At 39.6% G+C, this 25,883-nt stretch overlaps 1 protein-coding gene across 1 annotated transcript in view; it reads right to left on the reverse strand.

Annotated features, from left to right (window-relative positions):
* Positions 1-1,906: 1,906 nt before the first annotated feature.
* MYOM2 (myomesin 2) overlaps positions 1,907-25,883 on the reverse strand; it is a 188,017-nt gene continuing 164,040 nt past the window's right edge. The window contains exon 40 of the mRNA XM_034766371.1: positions 1,907-2,290. The gene's annotated coding sequence lies outside the window, so the exon portion shown is untranslated. The remainder of the gene's footprint in view (positions 2,291-25,883) is intronic.

The raw sequence follows: 25,883 nt of genomic DNA on the forward strand, positions 1-25,883 counted from the left end.
CCCTTTGTATCATTGGCAGAAACTGGCTCAGTTAGTTTCTTTGATTTTTGTGCTAATGTGTAAATTACTTTACACTCAAAAATATTTATAACAGAGTGGAGCTCAGGATAAGTCCGTTCAGAACTAAACTAGTTAACTTTAAAGAGAACCAAGTTTCTTTTTACTCTTAAATAAACACTGCTGCTCACGTGAGCAATACATGAAGTTTGATAAGGAAGGAGAATTTCTATTGTTTATATAGCTTGCACTTGGTATACATTAAAGTTATGCTAATTCTGTAGGTTCTGATTTAAAAAACTATCATTCTCAGGCCTTCCTGTTTACTGGGCAAGTAATATTCAGTTTTGAGATCCTTATCTCTGGAGTATGTGGCACCGTATGCTGTTTATATGAATAAGGCTTAGCTGTGTTTGTTACTGGATTATTTAATAAAGTTAATTTTTTACAGATCAATTAGCTAAAAAGGGCTAATCAAGAAAGGAGCCAACTCTTGTTCTAACATATGGAATTTGGTAGACAGAAACAGTCCTGTGGAGGAACATATCTTTCTGAATTGTAATGTAATGACTATCTGAAATTAAATTTTAAATCAGAAGAGTTGGATATTATCTGCCTCACTAGGGAAGGAGTCAGAGAAATGTACACTCACAAGCCATCAAAACCTGTGAAGGATAGTCCAAAGCAACAAACCAGAATTTATAAAGAAGTTGGGTAGAAATATGAAATACAATTCAATTTTTTAAAATATGCAAAGAACTATACCACTTTATTTTGTACAGTGACTTTCATACAAACTCTATCCTTTACAGAGTTAGATAATGTTACAACAGAGAGAACTAATAAAGGACAGCCAAAAAGACAAACTGAGGCAAACGCAAGGGAAAAAAAAGATGCTTTCAGTTGTTATCTGAAATCAGCTGGAAAACTGATGAGGAATAAAAAGGGCTGTTCCAGAGGAAAGAAGCTGCAGGGAAGAAGGTTCTTGCACCAAAAAGAAAGAAGGGACAGAGAAAAAGCCAGTGCCAGGGAGTAGAGCAGGGAGCAGTGTACAAATTAGGGATAAATTTGGCCCAGATGCTGTGTTACAAGGACCAGGAGAAGGCTACTGTTATCTAGTCATGGGCAGTGATTTTGAATTAGTGGGACTATATACTGAAGGAATATACAATGTCTGAACAAATGATGACACTCGAATTGGAGGGCTGCTTGCTTGCTTTAAAAAAAAAGGCAGACTTGTCAGAGAGAGTTTATAGTAGGACAGGAGGAGAAATGGCAAATACACAGAGGGAATAAAGCAGAGGAAGGAAGGTGTAAAAACAGGTTGATAAGATAAAGCTAAAATGTGCACTTCAGGTTAAATTATGGATTTATGGAGACTAATAAAGGAGGAAGTAACCACGTTAATAGAGTTTTTAAAGTGCCTACATCCAAATGCAACAAGCTTAGCAAAGAAATGAGATCTGGAACTATCTGCATACGGATAAATGAGTAATATTATGAGCCAAACTAGAACTTTGCTAGAAGATAACAATAAAAATTAATTAATATCCAGGGATATCAATTGTTTTTAGAAAGGGCAGCCAGTGTAATGATCCTCAGGCAATTAAGGGGGAGGGGATTTTGAGAGTGAGATATGGATAGGAGGTTGATCTTGCTAATTCCTCCTCTGTGGCCCCATGAGTAGCAAAGATTTGGGAAGAATCCCTGCGAGCAGAATTGAGGACACAGTCAGAGAGCAGAAATCTGTGCTCTGTAGGCAGTGATGGCTTTTAGGCCTATGGGCCAGATTTACAAAGGTATTTAGGCACCTAGTGGAATTTACAAATGTTCCAAAGCAGGTTAGGTGCCTAACTCCCGTTGATATCATTTGCATTTCCTAACCTCCTTAGATGCTTTTCAGCCCGCAGGGCCCAGATTTTCAAAGATATTTTACGTACCTAACTTGATTTCAATCCGAATTAGGTGCCTAAGTACATTTGAGGACCTGGACATAAGAGCTTCTCTCCATCTTTAGGAGCCTAAATGCCTTACTAAATCTGGCACTATGTAACGTATCTCCTGGAGTTCTCCTCTTCCCCGCTCCCATGGTTTTTTCCATGGCAGGATTCATTCAGACCCATGTTCTGTGGTCTTAGCTTTTCTGGTTGCCATTTCCAGCAGTGGTCTGTCAGCTTCACCTTCTGCTCCATGACTATAAATGTTCCAAAAGAAGTCAGCCAAGATATCTCCAATACACACAGGTCACTTTCTGAAAAGCCAGAAGCTGAGGCTAGGTACATTTATGAAGAATCCGAAAGAAAACAGGAAAATCTTGGCCCATCTATTATGTCTGTCAATATGTTTCTCATCTCAGGGAAGGTGGAAGTGTTGTTTTGTAGAGCAGAACTTAGAAAGCAGCCATCACAAGGCAAGTCATGGCACCACACAGCAGTAATCAGAGCTTAGGCCTCATGTTTCTCAGCTCAGACACTAAAAGGAACCAGGCCACAAGGAGCACTGAAGACAGACATGACTGCTGAACTGGGGTGGTAGGCAGAAAATCACTTCTAAAACCACCCCAAGGCAGAGATGGCCCCTCTGGCCCTAACGCGTGCTAATTCTGGCTGCAGGGCTCATTCCCTTCTCTGCCACTAAGACCCAATCAACATCCTTATTTCCCACTGCCTGTTCTCACTGAAGCAAGGAAAACCCTGCTACCCATCTTCCCACTCAAGCCCAAACCTTCACCAAATGCTTCGCAATGTCCTGGCTGCAAGAGAGAGCACGTTGTTCCTCTCCTCCCTCTTTGTGGTGATACCTCTCCCCATTTAACTCCTTGTTTTGGTTCCAGGACACATTCCCTTCTTTCCTCCATCTCAGTGTCAATTACCATCCACATCCTAGCTCCAGGTCCCACTTCCCTCCCTCCCCATCCTTTCAGGCCCTATTCATTACACCACCATCTCCTCCCTTTTCTAACACTGAGTTGATGTGCTTGTTTGGGTCTGAACCACCATAGATGCTGTCAGGGTTCCTTCCCCACTCTGAACTCTGGGGTACAGATGTGGGGATCCACATGAAAGATCCCCTAAGCTTATTTTTACCAGTTAGGTTAAAAACTTTCCCAAGGCACAACTTCCACCTAGAACAGTATGCTGCCACCACCAAGTGATTTAAACAAACATTCAGGGAGGGCCACTTGGAGCCCTACCTTCCCCAAATATCCCCCCAAACCCCTACACCTCCTTTCCTGGGGAGGCTTGAGAATAATATCCTCACCAATTGCTACAGGTGAATGCAGACCCAAACCCTTGGATCTTAAAAACAATGAAAAATCAATCAGGTTCTTAAAAGAAGAATTTTAATTAAAGAAAGGGTAAAAGAATCATCTCTGTAAAATCAGGATGGTAAGTACTTTACAGAATAACAAAAGACTCAAGAACACAGAGGATTTCCTCTCTAGGCAAAACCTTAAAGTTACAAAAACAGGGATAAACCTCCCTCTTAGCACAGGGAAAAATTCACAAGCTAAAACAAAAGGCAATCTAATGCATTTCTTTTCTGCTATTACTATTTCTGCAAGACTAGATGCTTAGTTCAGATATATTTTCCCCTGCCCTGTTTCCTGGCTGATTCCAACAGACACAGACCAAAAACCCCCCCCCCCCCCCCGATTTGAAAGTATCTTCGGTCCTTTTGTTCAGGTGCCCCCAGGTTATCTGAGCTTCTTAACCCTTTACAGGGTAAAGAGGGATTTTATGCTACCCTATGCTACCTTTTAACAGATGCCAATTAAAAGAGTCAGGATGACTTCCTTGGGCTTTGGTTTAGAGCCTTTTGAACATGTGGATTTCCATTGGCTCTCAGAATATTTAGCCAGCTAATTCCCAATTAAATCATCCCAGCAAGGGCTTTGTCAAGCCTGACCTTAAAAACCTCTAAGGAAGGAGATTCCACCACCTTCCTAGGTAACCCATTCCAGTGCTTCACCACCCTCCTAATGAAAAAGTTTTTCCTAATATCCAACCTAAACCTCCCCAACTGCAACTTGAGACCATTACTCCTTGTTCTGTCATCAGGTACTACTGTGAACAGTCTAGATCCATCCTCTTTGGAACCCCCTTTCAGGTAGTTGAAAGCAGCTATCAAATCCCCCCTCATTCTTCTCTTTTGCAGACTAAACAATCCCAGTTCCCTCAGCCTCTCCTCATAAGTCATGTGCTCCAGCCCCCTAACCATTTTTGTTGCCCTCCGCTGGATTCTTTCCAATTTTTCGGCATCCTTCTTGTAGTGTGTGGCCCAAAACTGGACACAGTACTCCAGATGAGGCCTCACCAATGTCGAATAGACGGGAATGATCACGTCCCTCGATCTGCTGGCAATGCCCCTACTTATACAGCCCAAAATGCCCTTAGCTTTCTTGGCAACAAGGGCACACTGTTGACTCATATCCAGCTTCTCATCCACTGTAACCCCTAGGTCCTTTTCTGCAGAACTGCTTCCTAGCCATTCGGTCCCTAGTCTGTAACAGTGCATGGGATTCTTCCGTCCTAAGTGCAGGACTCTGCACTTGTCCTTGTTGAACCTCATCCGGTTTCTTTTGGCCCAATCCTCTAATTTGTCTAGGTCCCTCTGTATCCTATCCCTACCCTCCAGAGTATCTACCACTCCTCTCAGTTTAGTGTCATCTGCAAACTTGCAGAGAGTGCAGTCCATGCCATCCTCCAGATCATTAATGAAGATATTGAACAAAACCGGCCCCAGGTCCGACCCCTGGGGCACACACTTGAAACTGGCTGCCAACTAGACATGGAGCCATGTTCAATCATCACCAATAAAGGTCATAATTGAACACAAAGGAATCAGAAACAATACTCAAGGATAGATTTAGGATTCTAATTAAAAGGAGAAAGGGAAAAATAAACTTTAAACATTGGAAAACATCAATATACTAAGCAAAATCAAATTGGATGACTCGCTTAAAGAAAATGATACATTGGGGAAATGGGGAGGGACATGAACGTAGCATGCAAATGAACTACATGGATAAGCAAGTACAATGTCATTGAAGTCAGCTGAGTTGCATTTGTTTACACAAGGGGTGGATTTGACTGAGACCATGTGTATTAGTAATAAATACAGCATGAATTATAATAAGATCTATTATTTGTGGATATGAGAGAAAATTCACAGCATGATTAAGAAAGGGAACAAGTTAGCTTCAATTTTTTAATATCGTGAAGCAAGATAATGACAAAATGAATTGTGAGGTCAGAAATTAAGACTTAGAGATGTTTAGATGTACAGTGGGTAACTTTTTTTACCAATATGTCACTATGTTACAGAGATTGGTGCAATAGCACAAAGGTGATATTCACCATGATTCAGAGGGAACAGAATCAATGGATTGGAAGTAGAGCTGGTCAAAAAAAATTGGACAAAATATTTTTCTGTCAGAAAATCCTAGTGAGTTGAAATGGAAATGTTGTGTGGAACTCCACTGGGTTCTGTGAAAATTTCCTCAGGTCCTGGATGGAATTTCTGATCACTGCAGCTCTGGGGAAGATACTAGAAATATTAATAAGTGGCAGAATTAATTTGAAACTTATGTTTCATATCTAATTTAGTGAGATGCTATCATAAGAGCTTAATAAAGGGAAATCATGCCTGTCAAATATGCTTCAGTTCTCTGTGTGTGCAGTATTGAAATGGAATACGAGAATGCTATGGTGCACATAATTTAACTGGGTGACAAGAGAACATAAGGTGTTGTTGACATAGCTATGAACACTGGCAGGGATAGATGGAGTTGTACTTGTGTTGGCTCCATTATTTCTCATGGGGTAGTACTGAGCTAGTGCTAGTCAAACTCAGTGTCTCCCTGTTGTGGGGCATTTTAAGATTGTCTTCTGTTCCGATGCCTTTTCAATTAGCTGTTAAGGGGGATACTGACATGATTTGCAATGCCATGGCACTCCATTCTATATCTCTGGGTTTTTTTCAGTGTGGTGTGGTTGATCATCTTTTTAAGGTACCTAGCTAAGAACATTATGGCTTAGTTGAAAATTAGCTAGCTGAAAGTCATTCAGGATAGTAGAGAAATAATGCCGATGGGCTGTGGGAAAATAACTGGAGGGGAAATAACTGGAAGGTAGGCAGATTATATTTGATCCATCAGATGAGGAAGTGTACTCCCCTTTGTTATGTAGGCTCACAACCTGAGATATCAGCTGGCGCCTTAGCTGTATGACCAGTGGCAGCACCAAACAAGAGTGTTTTTTATAACATCTGCACGTAGTGAGAAGGTGGAAAACTATCCTTTTGTGCATGGACCTTTTCACAGTTATCCATATGATAAATGTGATGTCATATGATAGGCATTCTTCGAAGGAAGCTACAGAAATCCTCATTCATCAGAATTCGCCTCCAGAATGAATTAACAAACTTTTAATGTATTATTTACAATTAAAGCCTAGGATTGACCTCCAGTATTATCATCTGGAAGTACCCACTGTCCTTTTTGGGTGACAGAAAGACTTATTTCATACTCCAGTTCAGGCTTCCTTTTCATAAACCATGGAGTCCAATGTTCTCCCAGTCTGGTCTCTCCACTACCATCTTGGAAGCCTGTGCCTCTGTTTTCCCTGATGGAGCAGTCTCTGGAGTCAGGAGAGAGCTTTCTTGGCAACTTCAACCAGCCTGAAGCAAAACATACCTGGTGGGCAAGTCTCCACAGACGCATACCTCCCCACCTGCTGACTTTGGAACAAACATTCCAGAGTGGCTCCTAGCAACCCAATGGGTCCTCACAGACTCCATATGTTTTAAACCAATCTCTCTCTTCCACCCACATTTTACCTCCCACGTACCTACAATAATATAAATGCAATACATGCCCTAACATTCTCCACAGGTACACATGAATATGGAAGGCAAGATATGATAGAAAATTATCCTCTGTCCCCATTGTCACTTCTAGATAAATCTCTGATAGAAAAATGTCTGTAGGGAGTTGATTTGTTTTGCGAAACAAAGGTAAGTAATTTCAATATATTTCTTATGGAAACTTCATTGACAGAAAGTTACAAAATGGTTGACACAGACTTGATAAAATACATTCAGCACATTTATCTGATTCTACAGATTTGTATCCTTCAGATAGATTATATTGGCAATTTGTACCTTGCAGTGGGAGCTCAGCCGATCCATTGCTTATTTTAATATATATATCATAAATCTAAGTCTCAGATTCAATCAAAGCAACAGAAAGTAAAAGAAAAGAGACTTTTAAAAATCCCAGATACCTACATTTTGAATGATAAATTATTTACTAGCAAGCCTTTAATGCAGGTTTTCAAATACTAGCAAAGGCATCATTTGATTTTATTGTCAATATGTTCACTCATATGGCAGGTATAGGTGATGCACTACCATTCAGATCTAATTCCTAAGGCACTTGAGAATACATTTTTCCAAGGGAGAAATTTGTGATTGCATTTATCAGCACAAATTAATGTGAAAAGGGCTATAGCAAGAAAAGAATTGGCAATCATGGTGAGGTTTCTCTCTCTCTCTCCCTCATTTTGACCAGAAATTCCATCTTGAGCATGCAAAATATTTCCTGATGCAAGCTTCATTAAAACTGATTTATTCCTGCAAAAAGTTTCAGTTTTGACAAATCAGCATTTTCTGAGGGAAAAAAAAAAGGTTTGTCAAAAAATTCCCAACCAGCTTTACTGCACACAAAGAGATATAATAAGCATGCAAAGATAACCTTTTTGCACACACACAAAAAGGGCTAAGGTATTCTTGAAATCAAATGGCTAGTTGTTTAGACTTAGAAACTCTAGAAAATTTGTTTACAAAATAACTACTAAAACTGTTCATGCAAGCAGCTGGATTAATGTTTAAGAGATAGAGTAATGGTGAGGTCAACTCACTTTAGGAATTGATAACTCAAGGGATTGATATTGGAATACAATGATGTCCTGACCCTATGGAAGTCAATGAGAGTTTTGACTCTGCCTTTCATTGTTATGTTTAGGACAGTAATAATCCAGATGTGAAGGGTAAGGTAGACAGCTAACAACTAGCGCTATTGGGATTTTTCAAATTGGAACATTATTTTACCATTTTGAATTCTGGTGAAATGGGGGGAGAGTTTCATAAATATTTTAATCTTGCCCCTCACCTAAATGCTTTCCCATTTTCCAATCAGATTCAATAAGGACTATACTAAAACTAATAGGATTCTGAGGCCAATTTGAGTCTCCAGCAAAACCTACTCCAGAATACCTCCAGCAGGATATCAGATAACACCATTCAGCCAATGAAACAAGTTAGTATCACTATTATAAAAATAATTATACTATATATCCAGCAAATTGAACAAGTTTTCATATATGGCTGTACACCTTTTATATACTATGATATAATCCCTAGTGTCTATATTGCAAGAGGAGACCACTATAACTGGCACTAAGTGCAGTGTTTAAGCCATTTCTAGAGACTAATGAGGAAAGCTGATGAGCTTTGGTGCAAATCATTTTCCTGATTATTCCTGCCACAGGACAAATGTAGGCTAAAGGAAAGTCAGGCTGCTGATTGTATGCAAGTCTTCTGAATGCAAACATGTGGAGTCTATAGCTATCAAAGCCTTTAGAGGAAGGTTAGGATCAAGGTACCATCTGATGCAAAAGATTAAAAGCCATTAAAAGTGAATCTGCTGAGGAAACATCAATACTTTTTTAATGTTTATTGTCATTGCAAAGTATTTAAAATCAAACAAACAAACAAACAATCCTATGTATGCTCCCTGTAGAAATGCCACTCGTCATATTTAACTGTCTGCTTCTTCATACTTTGCTTTCACTGTCATTACCAGATAAAGGACATAATTCCCTTAAACAATAGACTGGTCTATTCATCTCACCTTAATCGGACTATGCTATTACCTCAAAACTTGGATGTTTCTATTTGCCTCGTTTACTTTTACAAGCTGTTGGACTAAATTTAAACCAGGTCAGTATTGATCAGTTTACCTACCCAGCCTCAGTTAGATTAAATATATCCCCACCACAGAGCCCTGTGAAGTGTTTGAATTGAATCCTGAGGATCTATACCAGCAAGTTCTAAGACAGATGTTGTCTTTTTTTAAAAGAGCAAGCAAATAATTGTATGTTAATTTAATAACCTACTTTGTATCCCAATTGCAAAATCAGTTAAAGTGAAGCATTAGTGCAACTAGTCCCTATGGGGGCTACCTCTTAGTGCTATTTACCTTTCTGTGCTTTGTGCCAATAGTGCCAGATCTTCAGCTAGCCTAAATCAGCATAACTCTGTTGAAGTCAATGGATTTATACTGATTTATACCAGCTGAGGATCTGGCCCAAAACTTTTAGAATGCATGAAGAGACAGGGCTGTGATTATAAGAGTTTTATCTGCATTTGTTTTGCATGGCCACAATTGCCATCAGTGATAAAGCAACAAGCAAATTATACACATGATCCTAAATCATTATCATCAAGGCAGATTGCAAAGGCGTATGGCCTTCTTGCAGATCAAGCATTATCTGGATTGATCTCTACCTATGTCCTTAAAATAATCTGGCTGGATGTTCAATCTATGTCTATCACTGGTCATCTGATCATGCCACCAAACTTTTTTGTGGCCACATGATCTCCATCCATTTAGTAGCATCCCTTGATAAACACTTTTTGGGATTTGTTGGTCTTCCATCCTAATAATACATTCATTCTATGAAAGTCACCCAAACCAGACCAGTTCTGATGGAGGAAGTTGCTGGGTTTGGCTATGCATATCCTCATTTCTGATTTTGTCCTGTCACTTACTATGGAGCAGCTGATGAAAACAATGAGAATCAAGAATGTCAGTCTGCTGTTCATCAGCCTTCCTCAGCACTCACATTTCACAGCCATACAGTCAATTTAACATAACCATGATCTGTAGAGCTGAAGCTTCATAGACAGCATGATGTCCCACCAGCTCCACAGATGCTACTGAAGGGCCTGGAACATGGCGGCAGCTGATGCGACACACGCATCCACATCTTTTGAACATCCTCTAGCAGTAGGGGGGGAGGGATAGATCAGTGGTTTGAGCACTGACCTGCTAAACACAGGGTTATGAGTTCACTCCTTGAAGAGGCCACTTAGAGATCTGGGGCAAAATCAGTACTTGATCCTGCTAGTGAAGGCAGGACTCAATGACCTTTCAGTTCTATGAGATAGATATATCACCACCTACAACACAAATATTTAACAGTTGCCCCCTGCACCATATCCATTTCAGACGGGTTACTATTGAGCTGGTTGTGATCTAGAGTTGGAGCTGCTTGATGGTTATAGCCCAGGACTTAATTTTGTCTGGATTGATAATCAAGTCAGTGAGCACTGCTTCTCATCCAACCAGATTAACTATCTGCTGCAGTTTTTATCCCAAGTGAATAAACAAGGTAATGTCCTCATATATTTGCAATCTCAAAGCAAATTGATGTTTTCTCAATGCTACTTATAGCTGCTTTTTACAGCTTACCCATCAGCAAATCAGTGATGATTTACAGCGACAATGGTGATAGGACCTAGTCTTAAAGTGGGGTGGGAAGTTGCGGCAGACCCACCTTCTTTCAACCAAGAAGAGATCTAGATCACAGTCCATAAGCCAAAGTTTGGAAAGGCATGAGGAGTTTATAACATCACCCCTGACTGGAAGAGAGCTGAGAATATTTGTGTACCACAGCTGCACAGGCTTCAATCTAGACCATCTGGTGCACAAATATCATCCCCAATGACTGGATATCATCCAGAGAAAGAAGGATGCTATTCTGCCTCTGTTCAAAATGCATAAGGATGCATGTATCTACTACAGAGATATTACACCGTTGTCAGGCCCAGGAAACAACCTTGCTTCCATATTAATATCTTGAATCAACAATGACCTTCATGGTTAGGGTCAGAATACTCAGTGCAGCTTTAGACCTCATTGTCACACTGTGTAGTGAGGCAGTGTGGCCTCCCTCAGAGCCAGAGGGGGAGGAACCACCCACTCTGCCCAAGTGAGCGGACCCAGACCTTCCTTGCCCCTCCCACTGGAAGTGGGTAACAGGAACAGGAAATATAAAGGATGAGGCCTCCAGCTTAGTTGGGGCTGAGACACCAAGGCAGGCAGATGGATCTTGCTCACTCCCAGCAGCTGACAAGCCCAGCAATGCCCTGCCCACTGGGGAAGCGGCATCTACCGCAGACCTGTCAGCGCTGCCGCTGGCCACCTACCTGGAGGAGACGGAAGATGTCCGTGGTTCCAGGTACACCCCAAAGGGAGGAGAGGAGGTAGCCCAGGGACAGCCGTCTTCAGTCTGGCTGTAGTGCTGCCTGAAGCATGGTTTGCATGTTGTGGCTGAATCCCCGCAAACCAAGTGGCGGACCACTCTGCCACTGTTAGTGCCTGGGTCACTGCCCAGTGGAGAAGGGTGGGACTGGGTACCACCCGCCACCCCAACCCTGGGGTGACAGTCTCCCTTGCCAGGCCAAGAGGTCTGCATTCATCGATCATCTACGAGAGCTCAGATGCCTGACCCCTGGGGCTTTTGCTATGTCCTTGCATCAACGGCTCAGAGCTAATTGACTCCTGAGTGTTTGTTCTGCCTCTGCGTCCGGAACTCAGAGCTAATTGGCTCCAGAGTTTGCTGTGCCCCTGCTTAAAGGACTACTGGGTTTGCTTGGTCCCTTTTTAAAGGGCCCAGGTACTATAGACTGTTGGCTGCTCTCCCTTGGGCTCAGGGCCAAAGCATACAGACTCCTGGGAGGCCCTGTTTCTGCCTAAGGGCTGGAGCCTGTTGATTATTGGGGGTTTAGCCCTGTTGAACTGCCTGGGATGCTAATGCTTATTTGATAGTTTCCCCAGATACTAACTGGCAATCCCAATGGCATAGTGACTCGGTGTGGCCTCCCTCCAACCCAAAAGGGGAAGGGTGACTGCCACATCCCTACAACTATCAACCAGATCTTTAACTTGAGACAGCTTTTCAAGAAGATGGCTACATTTAATAAGCCAGGCACAGTACTTTATTAGACTTCTGTCAGGCCTTTGATTCAATGTGTTGAGCAAGCTTGTGACATTTGCTGAGGAGCATTGGCATCCCTAGGAAGATAGTGTTACTGATAGAACTCTGTAATGGAATGAAAAGCTAGGTTAGAGTTAATGGTAGGTATCCAGCTTGTTTCCTAATTCCACAGGGGACAACTGAAGATCATCTTTAAGTAATCTTCCCATCAATGCAACTGATTTTGCAGACCCTGGCAAATGCTGCCATTCTGATTTTTTACTGGAGAAACTAGTGCCACCTTTTGCTGCAGACACTGCAAGGTTGAGTAGAGTCTGCAAAGACTGTGCCTACTGGCAGCCTGTTCTAAACTGGCTGCCTGAGTCAATCACCAGAGTTTTGTATAGTTCTTAAACAATTACTTGATGATGTTCCAAAGCTGAAGCCATTGGGCATTTGCCCTCAAATCATAGAAGTGTATAACTGGAAGTGACCTCGGTAGGTCATCTAGTCCAGTCCCCTGTACTCAAGGCAGGACTAAATAATAACTAGACCATTTGTGACAGGTGTTTGTCTAACCTGTTTTTAAAAGCTTCCAGTGATGTAGATTCTACAACTTCCCTAGGCAATTTATTTCAGTGCTTAACTACCCTGACAGTTAGGAAGTTATTCCTAATGTCTAGCCTAAACTCCCGTGCTGCAATTTAAGCCCACAGCATAATTTCACCCTCCTCCTTGTAACAACCTTTTATGTAGTTGAAAACTATCATGTCTCCCCTCAGTCATCTCGTCTCCAGACTAAACAAGCCCAGTTTTTTCAATCTTCCCTCAAAGGTCATGTTTTCTAGACCTTTAATCATGTTTCTTGCTCTCCTCTGGACTTTCTTCAGTTTGTCCACCTCATGCCTCACGTGTGGCACACAGAACTGGACACAGTACTCTAGCTGAGGTTTTATCAGCACAGTGTAGAGTGGAAGAATTACTTCTTATGTCTCTATGCAGTGTTGTTATAGCTATGTCACTCCAAGAATATTCGAAAGACAAGGTGGTTGAGGTAATAACTTATATTGGACCATCTGCTGTTGGTGAGAGAGACAAGCTTTCAAGTTACACAGATCTCTGCTTCAATTCTGGGAAAGGTATTGAGAGTGTTACAGCTAAATACAAGATTGAACAGATAGTTCAGAGTGTGTATAAGGAATGAGCACATATTCTAAGGAACCATTCAAGGTGAAGTAGCCTTTTAATACCCCTTTAGTCATAGAACAAAAAGGGGTTGGTGGATTACAGATAGTTGAGATAAGCCATAAATCTAGTGTCTTATTAAGACCATGATTTGTAGTGTCTAGCAAATTTTTGAATTTAAGATCCCAGGCTCGTCTTAGAAAAGTGTTCTACAGGTTTCCTATGAGGATGGGGACTGATAAGTCTGATATAGAGTAATCCTTATCCATCCTCATCCTCAAAGGATTCCTCTGAAACATGTCTTTTGACTCAAATTATAGTCTTGCTTTTTTTCTTAGCTCCAACTGCAATGAACATCTCCTGACAGCTCCTTGGTTGGCATTTTGAAGGGCTAAGGCACCAGCACCAAACTGGCAGCAGTCAGCACCAATGACCTGAAACAATGCCATTCCTCAACAGATGACAGAGAAAGTGAGGCTTCAGCCTCTAATTCTTTGATGGTCTTAAGCCAGAGGTTCCCAAACTTGGTTCACGGCTTCTTCAGGGTAAGCCCTTGGCAGGCCGCGAGACACTACCTGATTGTCTGCAGGTATGGCTGCTTGCAGCTTCCACTGGTTGCGGTTCGCCGTTCCCAGCCAATGGGAGCTGCGGGAAGCAGCACAGGCTGGGCGGAGGTTGGGAACACGTAATGGCTGTGTGCACCAATTCACCAGAGATGCTCTCCAGTTTGTTTTACAGATGGAAACTGACAGCTTGGTTCTAATAAAAGCTTTTGATTTAAACAAACTAATTTCAATACATTAATTGGCTGTTCACTAAATCAGAGGCACACTTTTGTCAACAGAAGCTGATGGGTCAGTGTCAAGTTCAGCGCCTCCGCAAACTCACACATCAATGGCCAATCCTTGACTGCCAATTATTGTATGAGGAAAAATCAATAACATTTGCATCATGGGGGTCTTTCTAATGAAGCCACCACCTGTGACATTTTGGTCAATTGTCCTTGAAGCTTAAGTGGCCAAGAGTTTCTCTGCCTCTAAGACAAAAAAAAAGACCAAGTAAACTTTGCAATGATTCTAAATAATCAACTATATAACTTTTTATACCACACAGCACTGCCATATCTGGCATCTATAGAAGATTTTGAGGTAATTATGTCAAAAATGTTTTAGAAATATTTGAGTATCAGAGGGGTAGTTGTGTTAATCTGGATCTGTAAAAAGCAACAGAAAGTCCTGTGGCACCTTTAAGACTAACAGATGTATTGGAGCATAAGCTTTCGTGGGTGAATACATCTGACGAAGGGGGTATTCACCCACGAAAACTTATGCTCCAATACATCTGTTAGTCTTAAAGGTACCACAGGACTCTCTGTTGCTTTTTAGAAATATTTCTAACCCTTTCTTGTCAATCCTTTTTATCCCTACACCTGTAGAACCAGAGACTTCCTTAGTGTGGGACTTAGAAGGAGAGAGAAATAAAAATCAATACCCTTTAAAAAGTTACCTAACTACAATCTCATGTTGAATAAAGGAGTGTTAATACATAAATAAGACATAATAAAAGTATCATGTCAAAAGAAACTGGGGGTTTATGGTAGTATCAAAAATTTTGATACTACAGAATAAGCAAAGATGTTAAAATTGTGCAGTGAAAAATTGCTCCCATACGGATGAGAGCAGAATTTAAGTTTATGAGAATCAATTTTGATCAAAAAGTGGCTGGGATGAAAAAGTAGTACCTGATTTAGAAAGAAAAGTTCAGCTGGAAATTGGTGTTGGAATTCAGAAGTTGTTAGGAACATATAACTTTTTGGTCAAGTTCCTGGAACTGAAAGAAAATGCAATGATTGTTACATAATTAGAAGATGAAGAATGGAGGAACAATTAAAAATAAAAAAAAGAATATATTCTCCAGTGCCTTCAGAATTGGTCTGAATAGTAGCTATGCCAGCATGGCTTTAAATTATTAAGGCTATCCCAGAGCCTAAAATCCTACCAGGCTTCACTGCTACCACTTGTGGTAATGGTGGCTAAACATGACCCTCAATTGTCTCTTCCTCCTGCTGCTGCTCAGTCATTATTCTTTGTTTTATAGATATATGCGCCTACAATGTCCCTTCTCCCCATTTCATCTTCTAACTGAAAAAGATGTTTAGAAATGGATATGGAAGAACTTCCTATACTGATTTTACAAGCAAATGATTGCACACACTAGAGTTTGAACATTGGAGGTTTTGTAGACATTTGTAGCATTAACCAGTCTTCATCTGAATACTCATAAAATGAATAATGGGACCCCACAGATATTAGTGAACCAGACAAACCAGTTTTATTCATTAAACTGTTCACAAATTATCCATCCTGATTTGTTCACAGATCACTTTGAGAGATAAGGGTTGTAGATTCAGACCCACGGCAAACTTATTATTAATAGTTGTTTACGTTTTTATAGTTTCAAACATATTGATTTTTCATTGGAGAAGTTAAAATTCCACTATTCCAAATTAAACAAACAAGGGAGAGCAAAATACTATTTGAAGATATATTAATAGATCAATCGATTCTTACGTAGGATATAAGAATTCTGCATGTGTCACTCAAAGCTTCCTGAGCGCTGAAAGAAATACCTAATTTGGGTATTATACAATAGACTGTTAAAACAACCTTTGATTTTTTTTTTTTAACTTCTGCTGGTATCTAGTATTTGAAATCAGGTGTCATTAGCATCTGACAATAGAAGGTTTTCAAAGGGAACTCAGGCACATTTATTACAGTAATTTGAGTTTCTCCCCTCATCAATTTTAATATATATCATATTTTTTCTTTACACAAATTTTGGTATGCAGAAATCTGTGGGACTCATCTAATTACAAATAATAGTAGAATCTAAAAAAAGGTCTTAATACAATTCATTAAGGGTTTTAAATGAAGTGTTAGCTAATCAACATTTAACTTCCCTGTGTTCTAATTAAGTGATAATCAGTAATCACCATTGTCTCAGAATATATGAGGCAATAAAAATCAATCCCATGTACAAAATAAAGTGCCACAACATTAACTGAATAATGCAGCAAGAGATTTGTTTTTGTCCCTTCCTTTTGGGGTGTTTTTTTGTTGAGTTTTGTTTTAATTGTTTTAAATGAGATGAGGCTAGTTAAAAATTCCTTTTAAGACTGCAAATTGAAATTGACTATAGCTATGAGTTCTGAGCTATAGTTGTCTGTTCTTCCACTATATGCATTTTATTTAGAGTCGTATCCAACAGAGAGCTACAGTGGGATTATGGGCACAACACTGAATTGTCTTCTAGGAAGTCTTCATTCCTTTTCAGTCAGATGGCTTCCCTTATATGCTTTGATCTGAATTGTTGCAGGATTAGTAGACTCCCAATCTATCAAGCTTGTAGATACTTGATGAAAATGATCCGTGCTTTTTTTCTTCCCACTGAACAGGGAGTTTGCTTATTGGACAAGTGATATAGAAATTATTGATGAAATGCACATACAGTGTATCATCCTGAGCATGCCAGCTTAGTCAAAAATTCATACTTTTTGTCCAAAAAGAGAGAAAAATTAAGAAGTTTTCAGAGTGACAGACTTCAAACCCTCAGCATCTTGTAGAATTTTAATTTCTGTATCCTCTGAGTCAAAATGGTAATTTATTGGCGTTGTAGTATTCACCATTCACCAAAGGTAAAGTCAACCTTTACCTACAGTTATTTTGTGCTTTACCGCTATTCTTGATTCTAAGTATGTGTGGAATTATGATGTGTCAGATATCACATAGTCAATTGATCCTTTTTCAGCATGGCAAACAGTTAGCAATGGAGGTACCCAGGGTTCTATATTAGAATCATAGAATATTAGGGTTGGAAGAGATCTCAGGAGGTCATCTAGTCCAATCCCCTGCTCAAAGCAGGACCAACACCAAGTAAATCATCCTAGCCAGGGCCTTAAAAACCTCTAAGGATGGAGATTCCACCACCTCCCTAGGTAACCCATTCCAGTGCTTCACTACCCTCCTAGTGAAACAGTGTTTCCTAATATCGAACCTAGACCTCCCCCACTGCAACTTGAGACCATTGCTTCTTGTTCTGTCATCTGCCACTACTGAGAACAGCCGAGCTCCATCCTCTTTGGAACCCCCCCTCCCCAGGTAGTTGAAGGCTGCTCTCAAATCTTCCCTCACTCTTCTCTTCTGCAGACTAAATAACTCCAGTTCCCTCAGCCTCTCCTTGTAAGTTATGTGCCCCAGCCCCCTAATAATTTTCATTGCCCTCCACTGGACTCTCTCCAATTTTTCCACATCCCTTCTGTAGTGGGGGTCCAAAACTGGATGCAATACTCCAGATGTGGCCTCACCAGTGCCAAATAGAGGGGAATAATCACTTCCCTTGATGTCCTGGCAATGCTCCTACTTATACAGCCTAATATGCTCTTGGCTTTCTCGGCAACAAGGGCACACTGCTGACTCATATCCAGCTTCTCATCCACTGTAATCCCCATGTCCTTTTATGCAGAACTGCTTCTTAGCCAGTTGGTCCCCAGTCTGTAGAGGTGCATGGGATTCTTCCTTCTTAAGTGCAGGACTCTGCAATTGTCCTTGTTGAATCTCATCAGATTTCTTTTGGCCCAATCCTCCAATTTGTCTAGGTCACTCTGTATCCTATCCCTACCCTCCAGCACATATACCTCTCCCCCCAGCTTAGTGTCATCTGCGAACTTGCCAACAGTGCAATTTGTCCCATCATCCAGATCATTAATAAAGGTGTTGAACAAAACCAGCCCCAGGACCAACCCCTGGAGCACTCCACTTGATACCGGCTGCCAACTAGATATCAAGCCATTGACCACTGAGCCTGACAATCTAGCCAGCTTTCTCTCCTTGTAGTCCATTCATCCAATCCATACTTCTTTAAATTGCTAGCAAGAATACTGTGGGAGACTGTATCAAAAACTTGGCTAAAGTCAAGATATATCACATCCACCGCTTTCCCCATATCCACAGAGCCAGTTATCTCATCATAGAAAGCAATCAGGTTAGTCAGGCATGACTTGCCCTTGGTGAATCCATGTTGATCGTTCCTGATCACCTTCCTCTCCTCCAAGTGCTACTAGGATGGATATTGCTTAATTTGAAGAAAATATATGTCTATTGATGACCTGGAAACGTGGAGATGGCAAAATTTACTTATGACATAAGATTATTAGGTTACTCATGATTAGAGAAAGTTGTGTTATTTAGGTTAGTCCAGGCTAACAATTTGGAGATGGTTGAGATGTCTAGGTGAATAGACAAACATGATGGCGCATGAAATTCAATGTTCCATCCTCAGTGTAACATGTATTGGAAGGAATATTTTAAATTCTTGTACACTCCTGACTATAGCTTATTCTGGGGGAAGTGGGGCAATGAAATGAGGATATGTGCCTATTTTGAATTTCACTGAGAATATTTCCTTCACCTCTTTGTCCATATAATATTCTATTTGGGATTATGGAATTTTGATTTGTGTTTCAACATTTGATGCAACCTCCCAATAGTTTTCTGCACTGTGGGAAACTTGGATTGCATAACTGATGCATCCTGAGAAGAGTTTAGAAGGCTTGTGCACCTATGTGCCCTTTTAGTATTCTGCACAAGTGGTGAACCATGATGAGACTGGTCGAGCTAGATCATTGCAGTCATTTTTGGCCTGGAGGGAAAAAATTCAGTGCATATAAGAACACTTCGAAGTAATTGATGTTCCTGTTTTATCGCATTTGGGAGACAATAAGTCAGCCATGATAAAAAAGGCTCTTTTGTAGAAAGTACATTACAAAATTGAGAGAACATTCTTGCTAGAGTTTTAGAATTGTTTATAGATACTATGGGCCTGGTTTTACCCTCTTTCACACCAGTTTCAATCAGGAGTAATTCCACTGAACCCTATAAAGTTTCACCAATGTAAAACAGATACGAAACTAAAACCTGACCTACTATTGTGTGCGACTTCTATAGCATAAGGTGAACCTAGAAGATAGTAGAAAAAAACCTTATTGATAACCTTATCACTTGCCTCTTGTTAAAGTGGGAACGTGCAGCTACAGGCATAGTTAAAGTTGCACAAGGGTGTCTAATCTAAAATCTAAAATGACCTTTTATGGAGCATACAAATTTTGCTAAACTTTCACCTTTCCTACTGAGCTTTTCCACTTCTGAATCCACTCAGGCGGTCTGAAGGTGTTTTTTTGTTTGTTTGGGGTTTTTTTGTTTTTGTTTTTTAAGTTTTTGGCCAAAAACAGGTTAGCCATTTTGGGGGGTGTACAAAGGTTAAAGGAGTATGCTATTGCCATTATTTTAACAATTTAGGAATCCTCTAGTGCCTCAGTGGTTTCTGATACAATCTTGAAATTTAACAGCTAATCCGAAGACTATCAGAGATCAATAACATTCTTCTGGAAACACACATCTTTGAGTAAGCCAAGTGGAATTATCTTCAGGCTGTGATCTCCCACTGTTCTGTTAACTCTGCATGTCTGTACGCAAGAAAGTGGAATTTCCTTTTACAAGTATAGGAGTCCATGAGAAAAATATTCTGTGAATATGCACATAGAATAAAGTGGGAGTCCCGATTCATTCAACAGAACATCTGAAAGTGTGTACAGACTCATTCTGTATGATCTATTAAAGGGTGCAGTAAATCTGCAGAAGGCCTGACTCATTTAGTACGCAGAAGTACTCAATAGGTCAGACCACTGCAACTAAAGGAAAATCAGTTCCACAGAAACAGTGAGCTGTACATGTAATGAGGATGAAGAGGACAGTACTGCTTCTGTCAGACACTTCTGTAATTTATATGCCCTTTCCCTGCAACACTAACATATTATGTTTTTGTGATGCTGCAACAAATGATACACAGCATAGCTGTTATGTCTGAAATCGAGTAGGATGAAGAGGATGCCACTTGAGCTCCAGGACTGAGATTCTATTCTAAATCTTTCAGTGCTCTCATCACTGTAGAGTCTGAGTGCTTTCCAGAACTGCATTATGCAATGTGCAATGGCATTTGTTATGCATGATTCTCTTTTTCTCCTTTTTTTTTTTCTCTGTGGGGGAAGTGTGAGTTTATTTTAATTATTAGTTTTAAAGTTTATTTTGTCTGCTTTGCTATGTTAATCATTGAAGGCACACTGTTATTAAAGTGGCCTACTGTTGCCACTTTCATCCATGTCTTACTCTACATGACCATGAACAAGGTGAACTAGTATCAGAGAGGATAGATCTTTATGGGACTCCACAGGTGGAGATGCAGTTTCCCATTAGTACTTTTTGGGTATGTCCCTCCATGAAAAAGTCATATCATTTCAGTGCATTCCCCTGGCCTCATGCAACCTACTTCAGGCTGTACTTAATTTGTGGGCTTGCCAGGGCTGAACACCGACACCTCTAGGCTTGGCAGTTCATAGCCCTGGCACCTCTGGGCTTGCTGCATCAGTTATGAATGTAAAAAAATTGCTTGAGCCCCACCACTTCTTTCATTAAAATTAAGAACTAAATTCAGGCAGGTCAGTAGTATCTCATGATCAACTGTGACAAATACTGCAGAGAGATCCAGGAGAATTAGACTGGATATCTACCCTCCATCCATCAAGAGCAGAAGATCCTCCAATAAAGCTAGTAATGCTGTTTCCTTCCCGTACTCTGATCTGAATCCAGATTGTGCCAGCCTTTAGCTAAATCATCTGTAAGCTTGTTCAGGAACAGAACATTTGAAAGTGGTAACCAACTAGATCTGAAGCATCGTGGGTATTGGTTGGACTATTTCATATCTGAATGGGGAAGGGAAGATTCTTCCACTGAATGAGGCTTGGCCATTTCAGTCAAGAGTGGCACTCATTGCTCATGATTCTCCTTTACTAACCATGAAGGGCAGGAGTCAGATTCACAGGTCTTGGACAGAGTCTCCTTCAGCACCTCTAGTGGTGTAAATTCACTAAATTAATAGAAAGAAGGTGCGTTTGTTGTTGGCCAGTAGATCGGGATTGGATCCATGTGGTGGTGAGAAACTTTCCTGAATGTGAGTAATTGTTCCAGCAAAGTAAAAGAATAGATTTTCACAGTGCTTGGTTCGGGGTTCTGTAGTTGACCAGAAGCAGTCTGGATCAACGAGATGGTCTACTACCCTGAGTGGTTTCTTAGGGTGAGATTTGGTGACTACTCTGGAGGCCAGTGGACCTTCTCTTGGCCTGGGATACTGCCTCAGCATAGCCTTGCAGAAATATTTTGTTTCACCTATTTATTTCATCCTTTCCTTTTTACTTCTAATGCTCAAGTTTCTGACCTGTACATCTTGTGCAGAGCATTTAGAAAACCAAGGCAATTTGTGTTCGTAGGAAAGAGTTATTTGGGAGCCAGACCACAGTGACTGTGACTGGAATATAATAGAACTTACTCTCATCACCTACACATTATAGAGGCTGTGGCTGCAATTATATAATGGTGTTGTGCTGAAATATACAACTAAAATGAGCATTATTTTATAGATTTTTTTTTTTTTTTTTTTTTTGAGAAAAGAGATGACCTTCTCAGACACTCACCACTTACATAAAGAGTTTGGAATGATGTTGCCTTGAATTATTCTGTCAATAGGTGAGCAATTAGAAGTATTTAAGGATGAACCATTTCGAAATGTTTCACTAGTTTTATAATCCTTGGATCCCTCTAGGTTAATATTGTTACACTATAGACATGTCAAGCTTCCCACAGGTTCATTTTTGGGTGCCTATGCTCGAAGATTTATCCCTAAATATTAAAACAAGTCATCTATGAGACTATATAATGATACAATACTAAAACAGCTTTTCCCCACTTAAATATTTTTTCTGAGTAATTTATATAATGTGTAAACCACAAAAAGTGAAATAGTTTCTTGCTTCAAGTTGAACTGAAAAACATTAGTGACTGCCAAAAACAACATAAATAAGAGAACAAAGCTTCTTCAACCAAAGGTATTGCAAATGTTGCAGGTCACCTATGTAAGCATTGCCTAGGGAATGGGAATTTTAGTTTTCCACACTGTATTCTGACATCACTGTAATTTTTGTCATACAAATTGGGCAAAAAACATCACTGTTTAATTCTTACAAACTTTACAGATTTGAACCAAGCTGAAAAGGGAATAGCTAGTTTTTGCTACCATTTTGCAGAATGAAGAAAAAGACATTTTATCCCATTTCATTTTTTTGTTTGTTTTCCTGGCTCTAAATTCCCAGCAGTTTTGTATCATTGCAACTTTTATTTAAAAGAAGTACAAAACTAATAATTCTACATGTTGCAAAAGCAAAGTTAGTGATCTCATTTTCACTGTTGTGTTGAATGCATATGTGTTTATCAGCACGAAGCAGCTTCTTATCTTCCTTCATAGCCCAAGGCAGAGTTAACATTTAATTAGAAATCTCAGTTTCTAAACCTATTGAGGTTATTGCCTTTAAGTGATCTTCCTACTCAGTGACAAATACGCAAATAGATTAAACAGGAGAACTTTCTAAATGTTTGTACACCGTTTGCTGTGATGGTACTGGTTGCTATTAAAAACACTGCTTATTGTGCCCAGTGAAAACCCTCAAATTTCTATGGCCTCTTAAGAACCACTGGTCAGAAATGAGTTCATGGGCTAAACCATCCAGACAAGTTCTGTCCTCATTTGTGGCCCTCAGACATAATGGCTATAAGGCCCAAATTCAGAAGAGCACTTAAACATATGTTTGTGTCCCAATGACTTCAGTGGGATTTAAGGACATTTTTAAGTGCTTTCCTAAAATAAAGTTTAAATGAAGGGTGAAATTGGCCCCTTGTATTTTATATTAGACTTATATGTAAGTATAATTGTTGTTCCTTGATTGAGTTTATTTCGGAGCCAGAAGAAGTAGGATATAAGATATTTCAAGCCCTTGATTTTACACGGGGGTCCAAAAGAGGAAAGAATACTACTGTAAGACTGAACTGGTCTCAGTTTCCAAGACTGGTTGTGCTCAGAGATGTTAAGATTCTCTACAAAGAAAGGTCCATTAAAAACTGATTGACGGCTGCTGATGAGGAAATACTTCCAGTAAAACAGCTAGGCAACTCAAGAATGTGGCAATAACAGATAATGAATATTCCATTAAGAGTGAGAACATCTGGTCATCTTAGAATGTGGGGTAAAAACTGCAGTACTTAAGGCCAAGTCCCCATTGTCTTCTGAATATTTTATCATAAACATCCAAACTTATCTAGCTCTTTCTGTAATTAATAGCAAGAATTTAATTTCACAGACCTTTATCACAAGGGCAAAACCACAAAAAAAGGGAAAGTACTGTAGGAGGGTGAAGTGTAAATTAAATAGTAATTATAAATTAGAGATGTGCTTAGTTAGCTGAGAACAAATATCTGGTACTCAGACATCTCCATGATCCTTAGGTAAAGCAACTTATTTTTCTAATCAGAGGTATGTTCCTTTCCTGAAAGAATAGGCTCCTGGAAAAAAAAACCACATAGGTAACACTTCATGCCACATAGAGAAGTCCATATAAAATGATTCACTGTAAAGTCTGTAAAGCAGACTGAATTTCAGAGTACTTCAAAGTCACTGCAATATGATTATGTTGGTGAAGAAACTGCTCTGTCCTAGAGTATGAAAGGAGAAATGCCAGAATTTCCATATTAAATCTCATATAAATAGGGATTACAAACAATGAGAAGAGCTCAGCTTTATTATGTTTTATCTGTTTTTTTTTTCAACCTTTTAAAATATTTTACAAGTTTCATAAAACACACCAACTTGCATATACCATATATGTGGAGGTAACATCTGTGTGATAAATTACTAGTGATCTGTAGTTTGGCTAAGAGAACGAGAAGGGGGAACACAGGATATTTATAAATATTTGAAGACTGAAACACCAGTGATGTAAAGGAAATATTTATTGTAGGCTTATAGTATTTAGGGTGGTATGAGGGTTAGAGCTAGTAGTAGCTAGATTAAATTAAGGAAAGATAATTATAGATGAAACAGTGAGGGCTAGATTATATCTGTAGAATAATCTCTCAAAGGAAGAAATGCCAGATCTTATGCTTGAGGCATTTAAACTAAACTGGACAAAACACTAAAATATATACTAGGACCATACTGTATATACTTGCATATAAAACCACTCAAGCATAAATTGAGTCCTCAATTCCACATTTAAAATGTTTCCAAAATGAGCATCCTGTGAATATGCCAGGCAACCACATGAGTATGTCTGGGAGATGTGAAGGGAAATACAAAAGAAATTAGGGTATCTGGTCCTGGCCAGAGAACCCAGCCTTAGGCTGGAGGAAAGACAGAGGCACCAGAGGACCAGGGATTAGCTCAGCATGCCTGGTTAGTCCTTCCATGGGAAATGACAAAGAAAACAAAAACGTTTTTGAGCTATACATTTGGTATGTTATGGATATTTTCCCCCATAGAGTGATTCACTAAGATGTGGGTTGTGCAGTGTTTGCACCATGGTCCCAGATATATTTGAAAATAAAAAATTATATTTGATGTTATAATTAATATTGGGTTTAGAGCCATCAAGTTTTGCTGTGGAAACAGTTTAATCAGTTTTGTAGCAGAGTCCCTTCTGATTAGCAACTGAAAGAGAACCAGAATGATTCTAGGTTTATTTTACTTCTTCCAATTAGCTTCAGGGGATAATGTCTCCATTGTGCAGTTTATAGAGATGCAGAAAGTCTACCAAATTGGTCTGAAGACGTAAACTCTGATAATGAATTCCCCAAACCCTATCAAGCTATACAGCCAACTAAAATCCATAATCCCGTAAAGGGCAAAGCTTTCTATTTAAAAACAGCTGTTCTGTTTCACTATAAAAAAAATTTTCAAAGTAGCAAAATCCGATATTCACATCCATATTCTTGGAAGAATTTTTACGTTATTGCTGTGTTTTCATTTTCAACATCTTTATGAACTGAAAAATTCAAATAATTATAATCACCCTTTTGGAATAAAAAATAATAATTAATAATAAAGTCTGCAGGCAACTATAGAAAATTTTGTTAAACTTTTAATGACTTTGAAATGTGTGATTAGATGCATAATTGAAAGATTGAAAAGCAAAACAATGAAAAATCTACTGTTTGATTTTACTGCATTCATGTAAGATTATGAGTTATATCCCAGGGCTTTTTCACAATCCCAGGAGAGTCTCTACATTTATCCTGCAGTCAAGAAGATGCAGTGAAGTATAGATACTCTGGTATTATGACATGATTTATGGCTATGGTGGGAATATATGACATGACTGCTATCCCTTTAACAATTTGAAATCTTTTTAATTCCTAGCAGTTACTGTATACTGAGGTTGTGTTTTGTTCAACAAAATGTTTATACAGTAAAAATTGCTTATGAGAATTTGTGATTGTTGTATTTATTTATAGGCTTCTTCAGTGGTGCTTATCACCGTAATGTTTCAGTGTCTGGCATACAGGACCACTGAAAAAGAGAGAGAGCAGTAATATTTAACAACTGGGAAACTGAAGCCTGGAGAGATTATCATGTTACCTGTCTGAGACGTCACACAAAATTAGGCATCTATCGCCCATTGAAAATCAGTGGGAGCTGGATGCCTAACTCTCCCCCAAAGTCTGT

The sequence above is a fragment of the Trachemys scripta genome, chromosome 3, assembly GCF_013100865.1.
Source record: "Trachemys scripta elegans isolate TJP31775 chromosome 3, CAS_Tse_1.0, whole genome shotgun sequence".
Lineage (NCBI taxonomy): Eukaryota > Metazoa > Chordata > Testudines > Emydidae > Trachemys > Trachemys scripta.